Source organism: Eschrichtius robustus, chromosome 1, assembly GCF_028021215.1.
Source record: "Eschrichtius robustus isolate mEscRob2 chromosome 1, mEscRob2.pri, whole genome shotgun sequence".
In the NCBI taxonomy this organism is placed as follows: Eukaryota; Metazoa; Chordata; class Mammalia; order Artiodactyla; family Eschrichtiidae; genus Eschrichtius; species Eschrichtius robustus.
The window spans coordinates 144,383,695-144,399,111 of record NC_090824.1 but is presented as its reverse complement, the minus strand read 5'-3'; the positions used below and the strand labels follow the sequence as shown (position 1 = coordinate 144,399,111).

General features: G+C 54.3%; 6 non-coding genes across 6 annotated transcripts; all 6 read right to left on the bottom strand.

Moving 5' to 3' along the window:
- Positions 1-1,268: 1,268 nt before the first annotated feature.
- LOC137754300 (small nucleolar RNA SNORD116) lies at positions 1,269-1,361 on the bottom strand. Its single transcript, XR_011071803.1, has one exon. It is a non-coding gene; the product is annotated as a small nucleolar RNA SNORD116 (small nucleolar RNA).
- Positions 1,362-4,021: 2,660 nt separating this feature from the next.
- LOC137749705 (small nucleolar RNA SNORD116) lies at positions 4,022-4,114 on the bottom strand. The gene has a single exon (XR_011070260.1). It is a non-coding gene; the product is annotated as a small nucleolar RNA SNORD116 (small nucleolar RNA).
- Positions 4,115-6,801: 2,687 nt separating this feature from the next.
- LOC137754296 (small nucleolar RNA SNORD116) lies at positions 6,802-6,894 on the bottom strand. The gene has a single exon (XR_011071802.1). It is a non-coding gene; the product is annotated as a small nucleolar RNA SNORD116 (small nucleolar RNA).
- Positions 6,895-9,556: 2,662 nt separating this feature from the next.
- Positions 9,557-9,649, bottom strand: LOC137749698 (small nucleolar RNA SNORD116). Its single transcript, XR_011070258.1, has one exon. It is a non-coding gene; the product is annotated as a small nucleolar RNA SNORD116 (small nucleolar RNA).
- A 2,687-nt stretch (positions 9,650-12,336) lies between these two features.
- On the bottom strand, positions 12,337-12,429 carry LOC137754290 (small nucleolar RNA SNORD116). Its single transcript, XR_011071801.1, has one exon. It is a non-coding gene; the product is annotated as a small nucleolar RNA SNORD116 (small nucleolar RNA).
- A 2,662-nt stretch (positions 12,430-15,091) lies between these two features.
- LOC137749695 (small nucleolar RNA SNORD116) lies at positions 15,092-15,184 on the bottom strand. The gene has a single exon (XR_011070257.1). It is a non-coding gene; the product is annotated as a small nucleolar RNA SNORD116 (small nucleolar RNA).
- Between the last annotated feature and the right edge of the window lie 233 nt (positions 15,185-15,417).

The window sequence follows — 15,417 nt, the reverse complement described above, 5'->3', positions numbered from 1 at the left end:
TCCTGGAAATTCTCCACTGCCACAGTGACACTACCGAGTAACTCACATTGATCAAAGGCATGGTCCCCGAGGACCACAGACAGACTTGCAACGGGAGACCTCTGCCATGCGAGGGGACTTGGAAGCCTGAAAGGGAAAAGTGTCTGGCCACGGCAGCACAGCAGGTATGGCAATGGTGCCCCCATCTCTGCCCCACCAATGGACTGCTCCAGATAAACCTCTGGCTGTTCGAAAGGCCTGCGTGCTACACTGGCCGGTCGCGTCATTCCCCCACGGGAGAAACACTTTCGCTTTACACATTGCCAAACAAGGGAACAAAGCGGCCAAAGGGGATGTTCACATAACTCAACTACCTCCAAGGAGGCCGGCACAGACGCCTCACCATGTCGATCTTCCCTACTTCCCGCAAGACACCCTTTGGGTGTCATTCCTCGGGCAATGGGATCACAACTCTACACAAGTTACCTACCTCAACTCACCCACTTGAACTGCCAAAGCCATCTGCTCCATAGGCAGCTTATGCCAGCCCATCACGAACAAGACACATTCTTGGGAAGCCGAGGCCAGCGACTGCAACCCAATGATGACAGCCCATCCCACGACATCACACAGGACCTTTTCTCATGATACCTTACCTTTCTCTCCAGGCCAGGAGCCACCACCCAGGCTGAAATGCTTCACTCGATCCACACCCCACTCCACGAACATCCACTTAGCGCCAACAGTGTGCCGACAACTTCAGCAGAGGAGCTGTCAGGGGCAGCACTGAGGCCTAAACCATCAGCCCCCTTCCGCCATCGCCCAACTCCAGCCCACGCCCACCCACTGCTCCAGCCACACCGGGCAGTCAAGAACCTCACTGCGCGAAACACAACAACAGAGGGGGCCACAGGCCTGGCCTGAGGCTCCAGGCTCCCTCCAGGGAAGCTTGCTCATTTTGGCTTCCATAATCAACCTCGGAAGTGGCATGCACAAAGCGTGATCCTGTCCAAAAATCAACTCTCCAAGCTGCAAGCTTACTGGGTCTATACCAGAACACACTCCGACCCTGAAGTCTAGCAGGAAAGCCTGCCCTCTTGCATTCCCTCAACGGCCTTTTAGAAGGGACCGGTGATTCATAGATGACCCAGCTTATGGGCAGACATGGTCGACCCTCAGACAGGAGCCCCTCCAATGATGGAGCCCTTAGTGGTGTTTGCATGCCTGTCAGCAGGGGACGTTGGCCCTCACTCCTAACTGTCCCGTACTCCCGAGAGAGGAAACGTGCTGGACCTCAGTTTCGATGAGGAGACGGTAGAGCGTTCTCACTCATTTTGTTCACATTTTCCAAGGAATGCATACAAGGGTGTCATCATCGATCCAAGCACATGCTGGGACGCTGCAGAACACAAAAGGGAAGGCCGTGGGTCTCTGCAGAGGAGCCATGACCTGGAAGTACTCCAAGTGCCTTGGGAATCCACTGTCCTCAGGCCACTCAGCAGGACCAACAATCAACCACTCTTGCAACCATTCGGCCCATCTGTGGAAATCCTAACATCCAATGGCACATCTTAGTATGGGTGAATGCCTACCGTCCTTAGATATCCACAGCCATGCTCGGCAACATGCACCCGCCCCAATTTTTCCAGTTCTCCTTAGCACATCCAGTCATCAGACAATGCGAAGGTTTTCTTCTCTGCCAACAGCCAGCCTTACGCTGCAACTGCACCTGAGAAGTGGACAGAAATCACGCAGGTTTCTAAATTGCACCAGGGTCCTCAGAGAACATGATTTTTGTGAACACTTAGCCAGGGCGTGAGCCTGGAACCTGCTTCCCAAGTACCACTATCCCTTACCGAAAACTGATTGTGTGTCTCACAGCTCGACTGAAGGAAGTTACGCACGTACGTTGCTCGGTGTGTGAGAAGCTGTATGTTTGTATTCACACGTGTGGGCGTGTGGACTGTGACTGTGCACGAGGATGCGTTTGTGGATTCCTGTGTGTGCCGCTAAATACGCGTCTTGGTCTCTGGGTGTCCCTGTTGCCCTTTGCAGACGCCTCTAACAGTAAACGTCATAGTTTATACACAGCACCCTGTTTGGACCCCCAACTGAAAGGAGAAAGACCCCTGTCAGCTTCATGAGGCTGCATGCGAACTTTGACCCGAAGGCTGTCGAAATAGGCCACAGACTCCCGCTCTCCCACAGCCACGCCTTCTGACCAAAGCACAAAGACTGGACGAGACCTCCCTCCCGGCCGTGGGTGTCACACCTATGTGGACCTGGAGATCCTGCCACCTACCACCACATCTGATGTGCCCTTGGTGTCACTCCCAGTGCTCCCGGAAGCAAGGTAAACTCCCATGGGCGGGCTGACACCGACCTGCAGTTGCCGACAGGCACGATGCAGCCTGGCACTTCTCAAGGGGTTAATGGACTTCGGCCCAAGTGCCTCATCTCGCCAACTAGACCAAATCACTTTCCATGACCCCTTGGGAAGCCCTCAATGGGAAGAGTCGGGCTTTAGCAACCATGACACAGGTTGGAACCCCACAGCGGAAATTAGGCCACCTTCCCGGCCACGTAGAGGCAAGCTTCCAACTGGTAGGGTTTTCGGCCCTGACCACTGAGGAAACGCTCAAACGCTACACAGCCTCGTCCTAAGTGCCCTCCTCCTGCCTGCAGGGCGACTCGACTCTACTTGAAGCCACAGACATCATGCGAACACGGAGACACTGAACAGCAGGGAAGACACACCTCAAGCCTGTCTGCTTTGATGATGCCCACCCCACACCATGCATCCTGGCAATTCTCCACTGCCACAGCGACACTACCGAGGAACTCACAGTGATCAAAGGCACTTTCCCCGAGGACCACAGACAGACTTTCAACGGAAAACCTTTGCCACACGAGGGGACCTGGAACCTTGAAAGGGCACAGTGGCTGTCCACGACAGTACGCCTGGTGTTGCAACAGTGCCCCCACCTCTGTCCCCCCAACCGACTGCTCCAGATAAAACTCTGGCTGTTCGCAAGCCAAGTCATGCCCCCCGGGAGAAGCACTTTCGCTTTGCACATTCCCAAACAAGGGAACAAAGCGGCCAAAGGGGATGTTCGCATAACTAAACATCCTCCAAGGAGGCCAGCATATTCGCGTCACCATGTCAATCTTCTTTATGTCTCGCAAGACACCCTTTGAGTGTCTTTCCTCTGGCAATGGGATTCCAAATCTACACAGTTACCTACCTCACCTCATCCACCTGAACTGCCAAAGCCATCCCCTCCATAGGGAGCTGATGCCAGCCAATCACGAACATGACACATCCTTGGGAAGCCGAGGCCAGCCCCTGCAACCCAATTATGATAGCCTAATCCACGACATCACAAAGGACATGTCCACATCTTCCCTTACCTTCCTGTGCGGGTCATCAGTGATCCACGCAGGTTTAAATTCAGCACTTGTTCCTGTCCCCACTCCACGATGACCCACTTGGCATCAACACTGTGCCGGGAGTTAAAGTAGAGAAGCAAACAAGGGCAGCAGCGAGGCCGAATCCTTCAGCCGCTTTCCTCCGATGCCCAACCGAGCTCACCCCTGCCCATTGCTCCAGCCTCACTAGGCACTCGAGAACCTCACCGTGAAAAACGCAAGAACAGGGAGGTCCACAGACCTGTCCTGAGATTCAAGGCACCAACCAGGGACGCTTGCTCATTTTGGCTTCCATAAACAACCCCCAAAATGGCATGCACGAAGCGTGATCCTGGCCAAAACTCACCTCCCAACTGCAAGCTAACTGGGCCTAGACCAGCACACACTCCGACTCTTAAGACCAGCAGGAGAGCCTGGCCCCTCGCATTCCCTCAACAGCCATTCAGCAGGGACCCGGGATTCACAGATAACACAGCTTATGTGCAGACACGGTCAACCCTCAGACAGGAGCCCCTCCAATACTGGAGTCCTTGGTGGTGTTTGCATGCATGTCGGCGGGAGAGGCTGGCCCTCATTCCGAACTGTCCTCTCCCCCTGAGAGAGGAAACGTGCTGAACCTCAGTTTCGATGAGGAGACGGTAGAGTGTTCTCACTCATTTGGTTCAGATTTTCCAAGAAATGCATGCAAGGGTGTCATCATCGATCCAAGCACATGCTGGGACGCTGCAGAACACAACGCGGTGTGCGCGGGTCTCTGTACAGGAGCCATGAGCCTGGGCTACCTCAAAAGCCTGGAGAATCCACAGCCATCAGGCCACTCAGCAAGAGGAAAAATCAAACCACTCTTGCAGCCATTGGGCCCGTCTGAGGAAAACCTAATACCTAATGGCACATTTGGGGTGCTTGAATACCTACCATCCTGAGTTATCCACGACCATGCTCGGGGACATGGGCCCGCCTCACTTTTTTCAGTTCTCCTTAGCACGTCCAGTCATCAGAGCACACGAAGGTCTTCTTGTTTGTGCCGACGGCCAGCCTTTCCCAGCAAGTGCCCCTGAGAAGTGGACAGATATCACCGAGGCTTCATAAGTGGACTGGTGTCCTCAGAGGACATGATCCATAAAAACATTTACCTGGCCTTGAGCTCTGAAACTGCTTCCCAAGGACCTCTATCCCTTACTGAGAATTGACTGCATGTCTGATAGTACGACTGCAGGAAGTTAGGCACATACGTTGGCCGTTGTGTGAGAGCCTGTATATGTGTGCTCACGCGTGTGGGCATGTGTGACTGTGACTGTGCATGCGGACGTGCTTTGGGTTTCTCTGTGTGCCGCTGAATACGCGTCTTGGTCTCTGTGTGTCCCTATGGCCCTGTGAAGAGGAGTCCAACAATAAAAGAAATAGTTTATACACAGCACCCTGGTAAGACCCCCAACTGAAAGGAGAAAGACCCCTGTCAGCTTCAAGAGTCCGCAGGCACACTTTGACCCCCAGGATCTGTTGAAAGAGTCCATGGACTCCCGCTCTCCCACAGCCACGCCTTCTGACAAAAACACACAGCCTCGACGAGACCTGCCTCCGGGCCTTGGCTGTGACATCTCCGTGCACCTCGAGACTCTGTCAGCTACCAGTATATCTGATGGGCATTTGGGGTCACTCGCAGCACTTCCGGAAGCAAGGGAACTCCCATGGTCGGGCCGACACCGACCGGCAGCTGTCTACTGCCAAGATGCAGCCTGAAACCACTCAAGGGGCTAACGAACGTGGGCCCACGTGCCACTTCTCGCCAACTAGGCCTAATCACTTTCCATTGACCTGTGGGAATGCCCACCACTGGAAGTGGAGGGAGTCAGCCACCATGACCCATGTCGGATCCCCATGGCGGAGACTATTCCACATGCCCAGCCACGTCTCAGGCAGCTCCCATCTTGAATGTTCACGGCCCTGACCCTTAAGGAAACTCTCAAACCCTTGAAAGCCTCGTCCTACGTGCCCTCCTCCAGCCCACAGGGTGACACGACCCTACTGGAAACCACAAACGTCTTCCGAACACGGGAACACTGAACACCAGGGAAGACAGACCACAAGCCTGTCTCCTTCGTTGATGCTGATCCCACCCCATGCATCCTGGAAATTCTCCACTGCCACAGTGACACTACCGAGTAACTCACATTGATCAAAGGCATGGTCCCCGAGGACCACAGACAGACTTGCAACGGAAGACCTCTGCCATGCGAGGGGACTTGGAAGCCTGAAAGGGAAAAGTGTCTGGCCACGGCAGCACAACAGGTATGGCAATGGTGCCCCCATCTCTGCCCCACCAATGGACTGCTCCAGATAAACCTCTGGCTGTTCGAAAGGCCTGCGTGCTACACTGGCCGGTCGCGTCATTCCCCCACGGGAGAAACACTTTCGCTTTACACATTGCCAAACAAGGGAACAAAGCGGCCAAAGGGGATGTTCACATAACTCAACTACCTCCAAGGAGGCCGGCACAGACGCCTCACCATGTCGATCTTCCCTACTTCCCGCAAGACACCCTTTGGGTGTCATTCCTCGGGCAACGGGATCACAACTCTACACAAGTTACCTACCTCAACTCACCCACTTGAACTGCCAAAGCCATCTGCTCCATAGGCAGCTTATGCCAGCCCATCACGAACAAGACACATTCTTGGGAAGCCGAGGCCAGCGACTGCAACCCAATGATGACAGCCCATCCCACGACATCACACAGGACCTTTTCTCATGATACCTTACCTTTCTCTCCAGGCCAGGAGCCACCACCCAGGCTGAAATGCTTCACTCGATCCACACCCCACTCCACGAACATCCACTTAGCGCCAACAGTGTGCCGACAACTTCAGCAGAGGAGCTGTCAGGGGCAGCACTGAGGCCTAAACCATCAGCCCCCTTCCGCCATCGCCCAACTCCAGCCCACGCCCACCCACTGCTCCAGCCACACCGGGCAGTCAAGAACCTCACTGCGCGAAACACAACAACAGAGGGGGCCACAGGCCTGGCCTGAGGCTCCAGGCTCCCTCCAGGGAAGCTTGCTCATTTTGGCTTCCATAATCAACCTCGGAAGTGGCATGCACAAAGCGTGATCCTGTCCAAAAATCAACTCTCCAAGCTGCAAGCTTACTGGGTCTATACCAGAACACACTCCGACCCTGAAGTCTAGCAGGAAAGCCTGCCCTCTTGCATTCCCTCAACGGCCTTTTAGAAGGGACCGGTGATTCATAGATGACCCAGCTTATGGGCAGACATGGTCGACCCTCAGACAGGAGCCCCTCCAATGATGGAGCCCTTAGTGGTGTTTGCATGCCTGTCAGCAGGGGACGTTGGCCCTCACTCCTAACTGTCCCGTACTCCCGAGAGAGGAAACGTGCTGGACCTCAGTTTCGATGAGGAGACGGTAGAGCGTTCTCACTCATTTTGTTCACATTTTCCAAGGAATGCATACAAGGGTGTCATCATCGATCCAAGCACATGCTGGGACGCTGCAGAACACAAAAGGGAAGGCCGTGGGTCTCTGCAGAGGAGCCATGACCTGGAAGTACTCCAAGTGCCTTGGGAATCCACTGTCCTCAGGCCACTCAGCAGGACCAACAATCAATCCACTCTTGCAACCATTCGGCCCATCTGTGGAAATCCTAACATCCAATGGCACATCTTAGTATGGGTGAATGCCTACCGTCCTGATATATCCACAGCCATGCTCGGCAACATGCACCCGCCCCAATTTTTCCAGTTCTCCTTAGCACATCCAGTCATCAGACAATGCGAAGGTTTTCTTCTCTGCCAACAGCCAGCCTTACGCTGCAACTGCACCTGAGAAGTGGACAGAAATCACGCAGGTTTCTAAATTGCACCAGGGTCCTCAGAGAACATGATTTTTGTGAACACTTAGCCAGGGCGTGAGCCTGGAACCTGCTTCCCAAGTACCACTATCCCTTACCGAAAACTGATTGTGTGTCTCACAGCTCGACTGAAGGAAGTTACGCACGTACGTTGCTCGGTGTGTGAGAAGCTGTATGTTTGTATTCACACGTGTGGGCGTGTGGACTGTGACTGTGCACGAGGATGCGTTTGTGGATTCCTGTGTGTGCCGCTAAATACGCGTCTTGGTCTCTGGGTGTCCCTGTTGCCCTTTGCAGACGCCTCTAACAGTAAACGTCATAGTTTATACACAGCACCCTGGTTGGACCCCCAACTGAAAGGAGAAAGACCCCTGTCAGCTTCATGAGGCTGCATGCGAACTTTGACCCGAAGGCTGTCGAAATAGGCCACAGACTCCCGCTCTCCCACAGCCACGCCTTCTGACCAAAGCACAAAGACTGGACGAGACCTCCCTCCCGGCCGTGGGTGTCACACCTATGTGGACCTGGAGATCCTGCCACCTACCACCACATCTGATGTGCCCTTGGTGTCACTCCCAGTGCTCCCGGAAGCAAGGTAAACTCCCATGGGCGGGCTGACACCGACCTGCAGTTGCCGACAGGCACGATGCAGCCTGGCACTTCTCAAGGGGTTAATGGACTTCGGCCCAAGTGCCTCATCTCGCCAACTAGACCAAATCACTTTCCATGACCCCTTGGGAAGCCCTCAATGGGAAGAGTCGGGCTTTAGCAACCATGACACAGGTTGGAACCCCACAGCGGAAATTAGGCCACCTTCCCGGCCACGTAGAGGCAAGCTTCCAACTGGTAGGGTTTTCGGCCCTGACCACTGAGGAAACGCTCAAACGCTACACAGCCTCATCCTAAGTGCCCTCCTCCTGCCTGCAGGGCGACTCGACTCTACTTGAAGCCACAGACATCATGCGAACACGGAGACACTGAACAGCAGGGAAGACACACCTCAAGCCTGTCTGCTTTGATGATGCCCACCCCACACCATGCATCCTGGCAATTCTCCACTGCCACAGCGACACTACCGAGGAACTCACAGTGATCAAAGGCACTTTCCCCGAGGACCACAGACAGACTTTCAACGGAAAACCTTTGCCACACGAGGAGACCTGGAACCTTGAAAGGGCACAGTGGCTGTCCACGACAGTACGCCTGGTGTTGCAACAGTGCCCCCACCTCTGTCCCCCCAACCGACTGCTCCAGATAAAACTCTGGCTGTTCGCAAGCCAAGTCATGCCCCCCCGGGAGAAGCACTTTCGCTTTGCACATTCCCAAACAAGGGAACAAAGCGGCCAAAGGGGATGTTCGCATAACTAAACATCCTCCAAGGAGGCCAGCATATTCGCGTCACCATGTCAATCTTCTTTATGTCTCGCAAGACACCCTTTGAGTGTCTTTCCTCTGGCAATGGGATTCCAAATCTACACAGTTACCTACCTCACCTCATCCACCTGAACTGCCAAAGCCATCCTTTCCATAGGGAGCTGATGCCAGCCAATCACGAACATGACACATCCTTGGGAAGCCGAGGCCAGCCCCTGCAACTCAATTATGATAGCCTAATCCACGACATCACAAAGGACATGTCCACATCTTCCCTTACCTTCCTGTGCGGGTCATCAGTGATCCACGCAGGTTTAAATTCAGCACTTGTTCCTGTCCCCACTCCACGATGACCCACTTGGCATCAACACTGTGCCGGGAGTTAAAGTAGAGAAGCAAACAAGGGCAGCAGCGAGGCCGAATCCTTCAGCCGCTTTCCTCCGATGCCCAACCGAGCTCACCCCTGCCCATTGCTCCAGCCTCACTAGGCACTCGAGAACCTCACCGTGAAAAACGCAAGAACAGGGAGGTCCACAGACCTGTCCTGAGATTCAAGGCACCAACCAGGGACGCTTGCTCATTTTGGCTTCCAGAAACAACCCCCAAAATGGCATGCACGAAGCGTGATCCTGGCCAAAACTCACCTCCCAACTGCAAGCTAACTGGGCCTAGACCAGCACACACTCCGACTCTTAAGACCAGCAGGAGAGCCTGGCCCCTCGCATTCCCTCAACAGCCATTCAGCAGGGACCCGGGATTCACAGATAACACAGCTTATGTGCAGACACGGTCAACCCTCAGACAGGAGCCCCTCCAATACTGGAGTCCTTGGTGGTGTTTGCATGCATGTCGGCGGGAGAGGCTGGCCCTCATTCCGAACTGTCCTCTCCCCCTGAGAGAGGAAACGTGCTGAACCTCAGTTTCGATGAGGAGACGGTAGAGTGTTCTCACTCATTTGGTTCAGATTTTCCAAGAAATGCATGCAAGGGTGTCATCATCGATCCAAGCACATGCTGGGACGCTGCAGAACACAACGCGGTGTGCGCGGGTCTCTGTACAGGAGCCATGAGCCTGGGCTACCTCAAAAGCCTGGAGAATCCACAGCCATCAGGCCACTCAGCAAGAGGAAAAATCAAACCACTCTTGCAGCCATTGGGCCCGTCTGAGGAAAACCTAATACCTAATGGCACATTTGGGGTGCTTGAATACCTACCATCCTGAGTTATCCACGACCATGCTCGGGGACATGGGCCCGCCTCACTTTTTTCAGTTCTCCTTAGCACGTCCAGTCATCAGAGCACAAGAAGGTCTTCTTGTTTGTGCCGACGGCCAGCCTTTCCCAGCAAGTGCCCCTGAGAAGTGGACAGAAATCACCGAGGCTTCATAAGTGGACCGGTGTCCTCAGAGGACATGATCCATAAAAACATTTACCTGGCCTTGAGCTCTGAAACTGCTTCCCAAGGACCTCTATCCCTTACTGAGAATTGACTGCATGTCTGATAGTACGACTGCAGGAAGTTAGGCACATACGTTGGCCGTTGTGTGAGAGCCTGTATATGTGTGCTCACGCGTGTGGGCATGTGTGACTGTGACTGTGCATGCGGACGTGCTTTGGGTTTCTCTGTGTGCCGCTGAATACGCGTCTTGGTCTCTGTGTGTCCCTATGGCCCTGTGAAGAGGAGTCCAACAATAAAAGAAATAGTTTATACACAGCACCCTGGTAAGACCCCCAAATGAAAGGAGAAAGACCCCTGTCAGCTTCAAGAGTCCGCAGGCACACTTTGACCCCCAGGATCTGTTGAAAGAGTCCATGGACTCCCGCTCTCCCACAGCCACGCCTTCTGACAAAAACACACAGCCTCGACGAGACCTGCCTCCGGGCCTTGGCTGTGACATCTCCGTGCACCTCGAGACTCTGTCAGCTACCAGTATATCTGATGGGCATTTGGGGTCACTCGCAGCACTTCCGGAAGCAAGGGAACTCCCATGGTCGGGCCGACACCGACCGGCAGCTGTCTACTGCCAAGATGCAGCCTGAAACCACTCAAGGGGCTAACGAACGTGGGCCCACGTGCCACTTCTCGCCAACTAGGCCTAATCACTTTCCATTGACCTGTGGGAATGCCCACCACTGGAAGTGGAGGGAGTCAGCCACCATGACCCATGTCGGATCCCCATGGCGGAGACTATTCCACATGCCCAGCCACGTCTCAGGCAGCTCCCATCTTGAATGTTCACGGCCCTGACCCTTAAGGAAACTCTCAAACCCTTGAAAGCCTCGTCCTACGTGCCCTCCTCCAGCCCACAGGGTGACACGACCCTACTGGAAACCACAAACGTCTTCCGAACACGGGAACACTGAACACCAGGGAAGACAGACCACAAGCCTGTCTCCTTCGTTGATGCTGATCCCACCCCATGCATCCTGGAAATTCTCCACTGCCACAGTGACACTACCGAGTAACTCACATTGATCAAAGGCATGGTCCCCGAGGACCACAGACAGACTTGCAACGGGAGACCTCTGCCATGCGAGGGGACTTGGAAGCCTGAAAGGGAAAAGTGTCTGGCCACGGCAGCACAGCAGGTATGGCAATGGTGCCCCCATCTCTGCCCCACCAATGGACTGCTCCAGATAAACCTCTGGCTGTTCGAAAGGCCTGCGTGCTACACTGGCCGGTCGCGTCATTCCCCCACGGGAGAAACACTTTCGCTTTACACATTGCCAAACAAGGGAACAAAGCGGCCAAAGGGGATGTTCACATAACTCAACTACCTCCAAGGAGGCCGGCACAGACGCCTCACCATGTCGATCTTCCCTACTTCCCGCAAGACACCCTTTGGGTGTCATTCCTCGGGCAATGGGATCACAACTCTACACAAGTTACCTACCTCAACTCACCCACTTGAACTGCCAAAGCCATCTGCTCCATAGGCAGCTTATGCCAGCCCATCACGAACAAGACACATTCTTGGGAAGCCGAGGCCAGCGACTGCAAACCAATGATGACAGCCCATCCCACGACATCACACAGGACCTTTTCTCATGATACCTTACCTTTCTCTCCAGGCCAGGAGCCACCACCCAGGCTGAAATGCTTCACTCGATCCACACCCCACTCCACGAACATCCACTTAGCGCCAACAGTGTGCCGACAACTTCAGCAGAGGAGCTGTCAGGGGCAGCACTGAGGCCTAAACCATCAGCCCCCTTCCGCCATCGCCCAACTCCAGCCCACGCCCACCCACTGCTCCAGCCACACCGGGCAGTCAAGAACCTCACTGCGCGAAACACAACAACAGAGGGGGCCACAGGCCTGGCCTGAGGCTCCAGGCTCCCTCCAGGGAAGCTTGCTCATTTTGGCTTCCATAATCAACCTCGGAAGTGGCATGCACAAAGCGTGATCCTGTCCAAAAATCAACTCTCCAAGCTGCAAGCTTACTGGGTCTATACCAGAACACACTCCGACCCTGAAGTCTAGCAGGAAAGCCTGCCCTCTTGCATTCCCTCAACGGCCTTTTAGAAGGGACCGGTGATTCATAGATGACCCAGCTTATGGGCAGACATGGTCGACCCTCAGACAGGAGCCCCTCCAATGATGGAGCCCTTAGTGGTGTTTGCATGCCTGTCAGCAGGGGACGTTGGCCCTCACTCCTAACTGTCCCGTACTCCCGAGAGAGGAAACGTGCTGGACCTCAGTTTCGATGAGGAGACGGTAGAGCGTTCTCACTCATTTTGTTCACATTTTCCAAGGAATGCATACAAGGGTGTCATCATCGATCCAAGCACATGCTGGGACGCTGCAGAACACAAAAGGGAAGGCCGTGGGTCTCTGCAGAGGAGCCATGACCTGGAAGTACTCCAAGTGCCTTGGGAATCCACTGTCCTCAGGCCACTCAGCAGGACCAACAATCAATCCACTCTTGCAACCATTCGGCCCATCTGTGGAAATCCTAACATCCAATGGCACATCTTAGTATGGGTGAATGCCTACCGTCCTTAGATATCCACAGCCATGCTCGGCAACATGCACCCGCCCCAATTTTTCCAGTTCTCCTTAGCACATCCAGTCATCAGACAATGCGAAGGTTTTCTTCTCTGCCAACAGCCAGCCTTACGCTGCAACTGCACCTGAGAAGTGGACAGAAATCACGCAGGTTTCTAAATTGCACCAGGGTCCTCAGAGAACATGATTTTTGTGAACACTTAGCCAGGGCGTGAGCCTGGAACCTGCTTCCCAAGTACCACTATCCCTTACCGAAAACTGATTGTGTGTCTCACAGCTCGACTGAAGGAAGTTACGCACGTACGTTGCTCGGTGTGTGAGAAGCTGTATGTTTGTATTCACACGTGTGGGCGTGTGGACTGTGACTGTGCACGAGGATGCGTTTGTGGATTCCTGTGTGTGCCGCTAAATACGCGTCTTGGTCTCTGGGTGTCCCTGTTGCCCTTTGCAGACGCCTCTAACAGTAAACGTCATAGTTTATACACAGCACCCTGTTTGGACCCCCAACTGAAAGGAGAAAGACCCCTGTCAGCTTCATGAGGCTGCATGCGAACTTTGACCCGAAGGCTGTCGAAATAGGCCACAGACTCCCGCTCTCCCACAGCCACGCCTTCTGACCAAAGCACAAAGACTGGACGAGACCTCCCTCCCGGCCGTGGGTGTCACACCTATGTGGACCTGGAGATCCTGCCACCTACCACCACATCTGATGTGCCCTTGGTGTCACTCCCAGTGCTCCCGGAAGCAAGGTAAACTCCCATGGGCGGGCTGACACCGACCTGCAGTTGCCGACAGGCACGATGCAGCCTGGCACTTCTCAAGGGGTTAATGGACTTCGGCCCAAGTGCCTCATCTCGCCAACTAGACCAAATCACTTTCCATGACCCCTTGGGAAGCCCTCAATGGGAAGAGTCGGGCTTTAGCAACCATGACACAGGTTGGAACCCCACAGCGGAAATTAGGCCACCTTCCCGGCCACGTAGAGGCAAGCTTCCAACTGGTAGGGTTTTCGGCCCTGACCACTGAGGAAACGCTCAAACGCTACACAGCCTCGTCCTAAGTGCCCTCCTCCTGCCTGCAGGGCGACTCGACTCTACTTGAAGCCACAGACATCATGCGAACACGGAGACACTGAACAGCAGGGAAGACACACCTCAAGCCTGTCTGCTTTGATGATGCCCACCCCACACCATGCATCCTGGCAATTCTCCACTGCCACAGCGACACTACCGAGGAACTCACAGTGATCAAAGGCACTTTCCCCGAGGACCACAGACAGACTTTCAACGGAAAACCTTTGCCACACGAGGGGACCTGGAACCTTGAAAGGGCACAGTGGCTGTCCACGACAGTACGCCTGGTGTTGCAACAGTGCCCCCACCTCTGTCCCCCCAACCGACTGCTCCAGATAAAACTCTGGCTGTTCGCAAGCCAAGTCATGCCCCCCCGGGAGAAGCACTTTCGCTTTGCACATTCCCAAACAAGGGAACAAAGCGGCCAAAGGGGATGTTCGCATAACTAAACATCCTCCAAGGAGGCCAGCATATTCGCGTCACCATGTCAATCTTCTTTATGTCTCGCAAGACACCCTTTGAGTGTCTTTCCTCTGGCAATGGGATTCCAAATCTACACAGTTACCTACCTCACCTCATCCACCTGAACTGCCAAAGCCATCCCCTCCATAGGGAGCTGATGCCAGCCAATCACGAACATGACACATCCTTGGGAAGCCGAGGCCAGCCCCTGCAACCCAATTATGATAGCCTAATCCACGACATCACAAAGGACATGTCCACATCTTCCCTTACCTTCCTGTGCGGGTCATCAGTGATCCACGCAGGTTTAAATTCAGCACTTGTTCCTGTCCCCACTCCACGATGACCCACTTGGCATCAACACTGTACCGGGAGTTAAAGTAGAGAAGCAAACAAGGGCAGCAGCGAGGCCGAATCCTTCAGCCGCTTTCCTCCGATGCCCAACCGAGCTCACCCCTGCCCATTGCTCCAGCCTCACTAGGCACTCGAGAACCTCACCGTGAAAAACGCAAGAACAGGGAGGTCCACAGACCTGTCCTGAGATTCAAGGCACCAACCAGGGACGCCTGCTCATTTTGGCTTCCAGAAAAAAACCCCAAAATGGCATGCACGAAGCGTGATCCTGGCCAAAACTCACCTCCCAACTGCAAGCTAACTGGGCCTAGACCAGCACACACTCCGACTCTTAAGACCAGCAGGAGAGCCTGGCCCCTCGCATTCCCTCAACAGCCATTCAGCAGGGACCCGGGATTCACAGATAACACAGCTTATGTGCAGACACGGTCAACCCTCAGACAGGAGCCCCTCCAATACTGGAGTCCTTGGTGGTGTTTGCATGCATGTCGGCGGGAGAGGCTGGCCCTCATTCCGAACTGTCCTCTCCCCCTGAGAGAGGAAACGTGCTGAACCTCAGTTTCGATGAGGAGACGGTAGAGTGTTCTCACTCATTTGGTTCAGATTTTCCAAGAAATGCATGCAAGGGTGTCATCATCGATCCAAGCACATGCTGGGACGCTGCAGAACACAACGCGGTGTGCGCGGGTCTCTGTACAGGAACCATGAGCCTGGGCTACCTCAAAAGCCTGGAGAATCCACAGCCATCAGGCCACTCAGCAAGAGGAAAAATCAAACCACTCTTGCAGCCATTGGGCCCGTCTGAGGAAAACCTAATACCTAATGGCACATTTGGGGTGCTTGAATACCTACCATCCTGAGTTATCCACGACCATG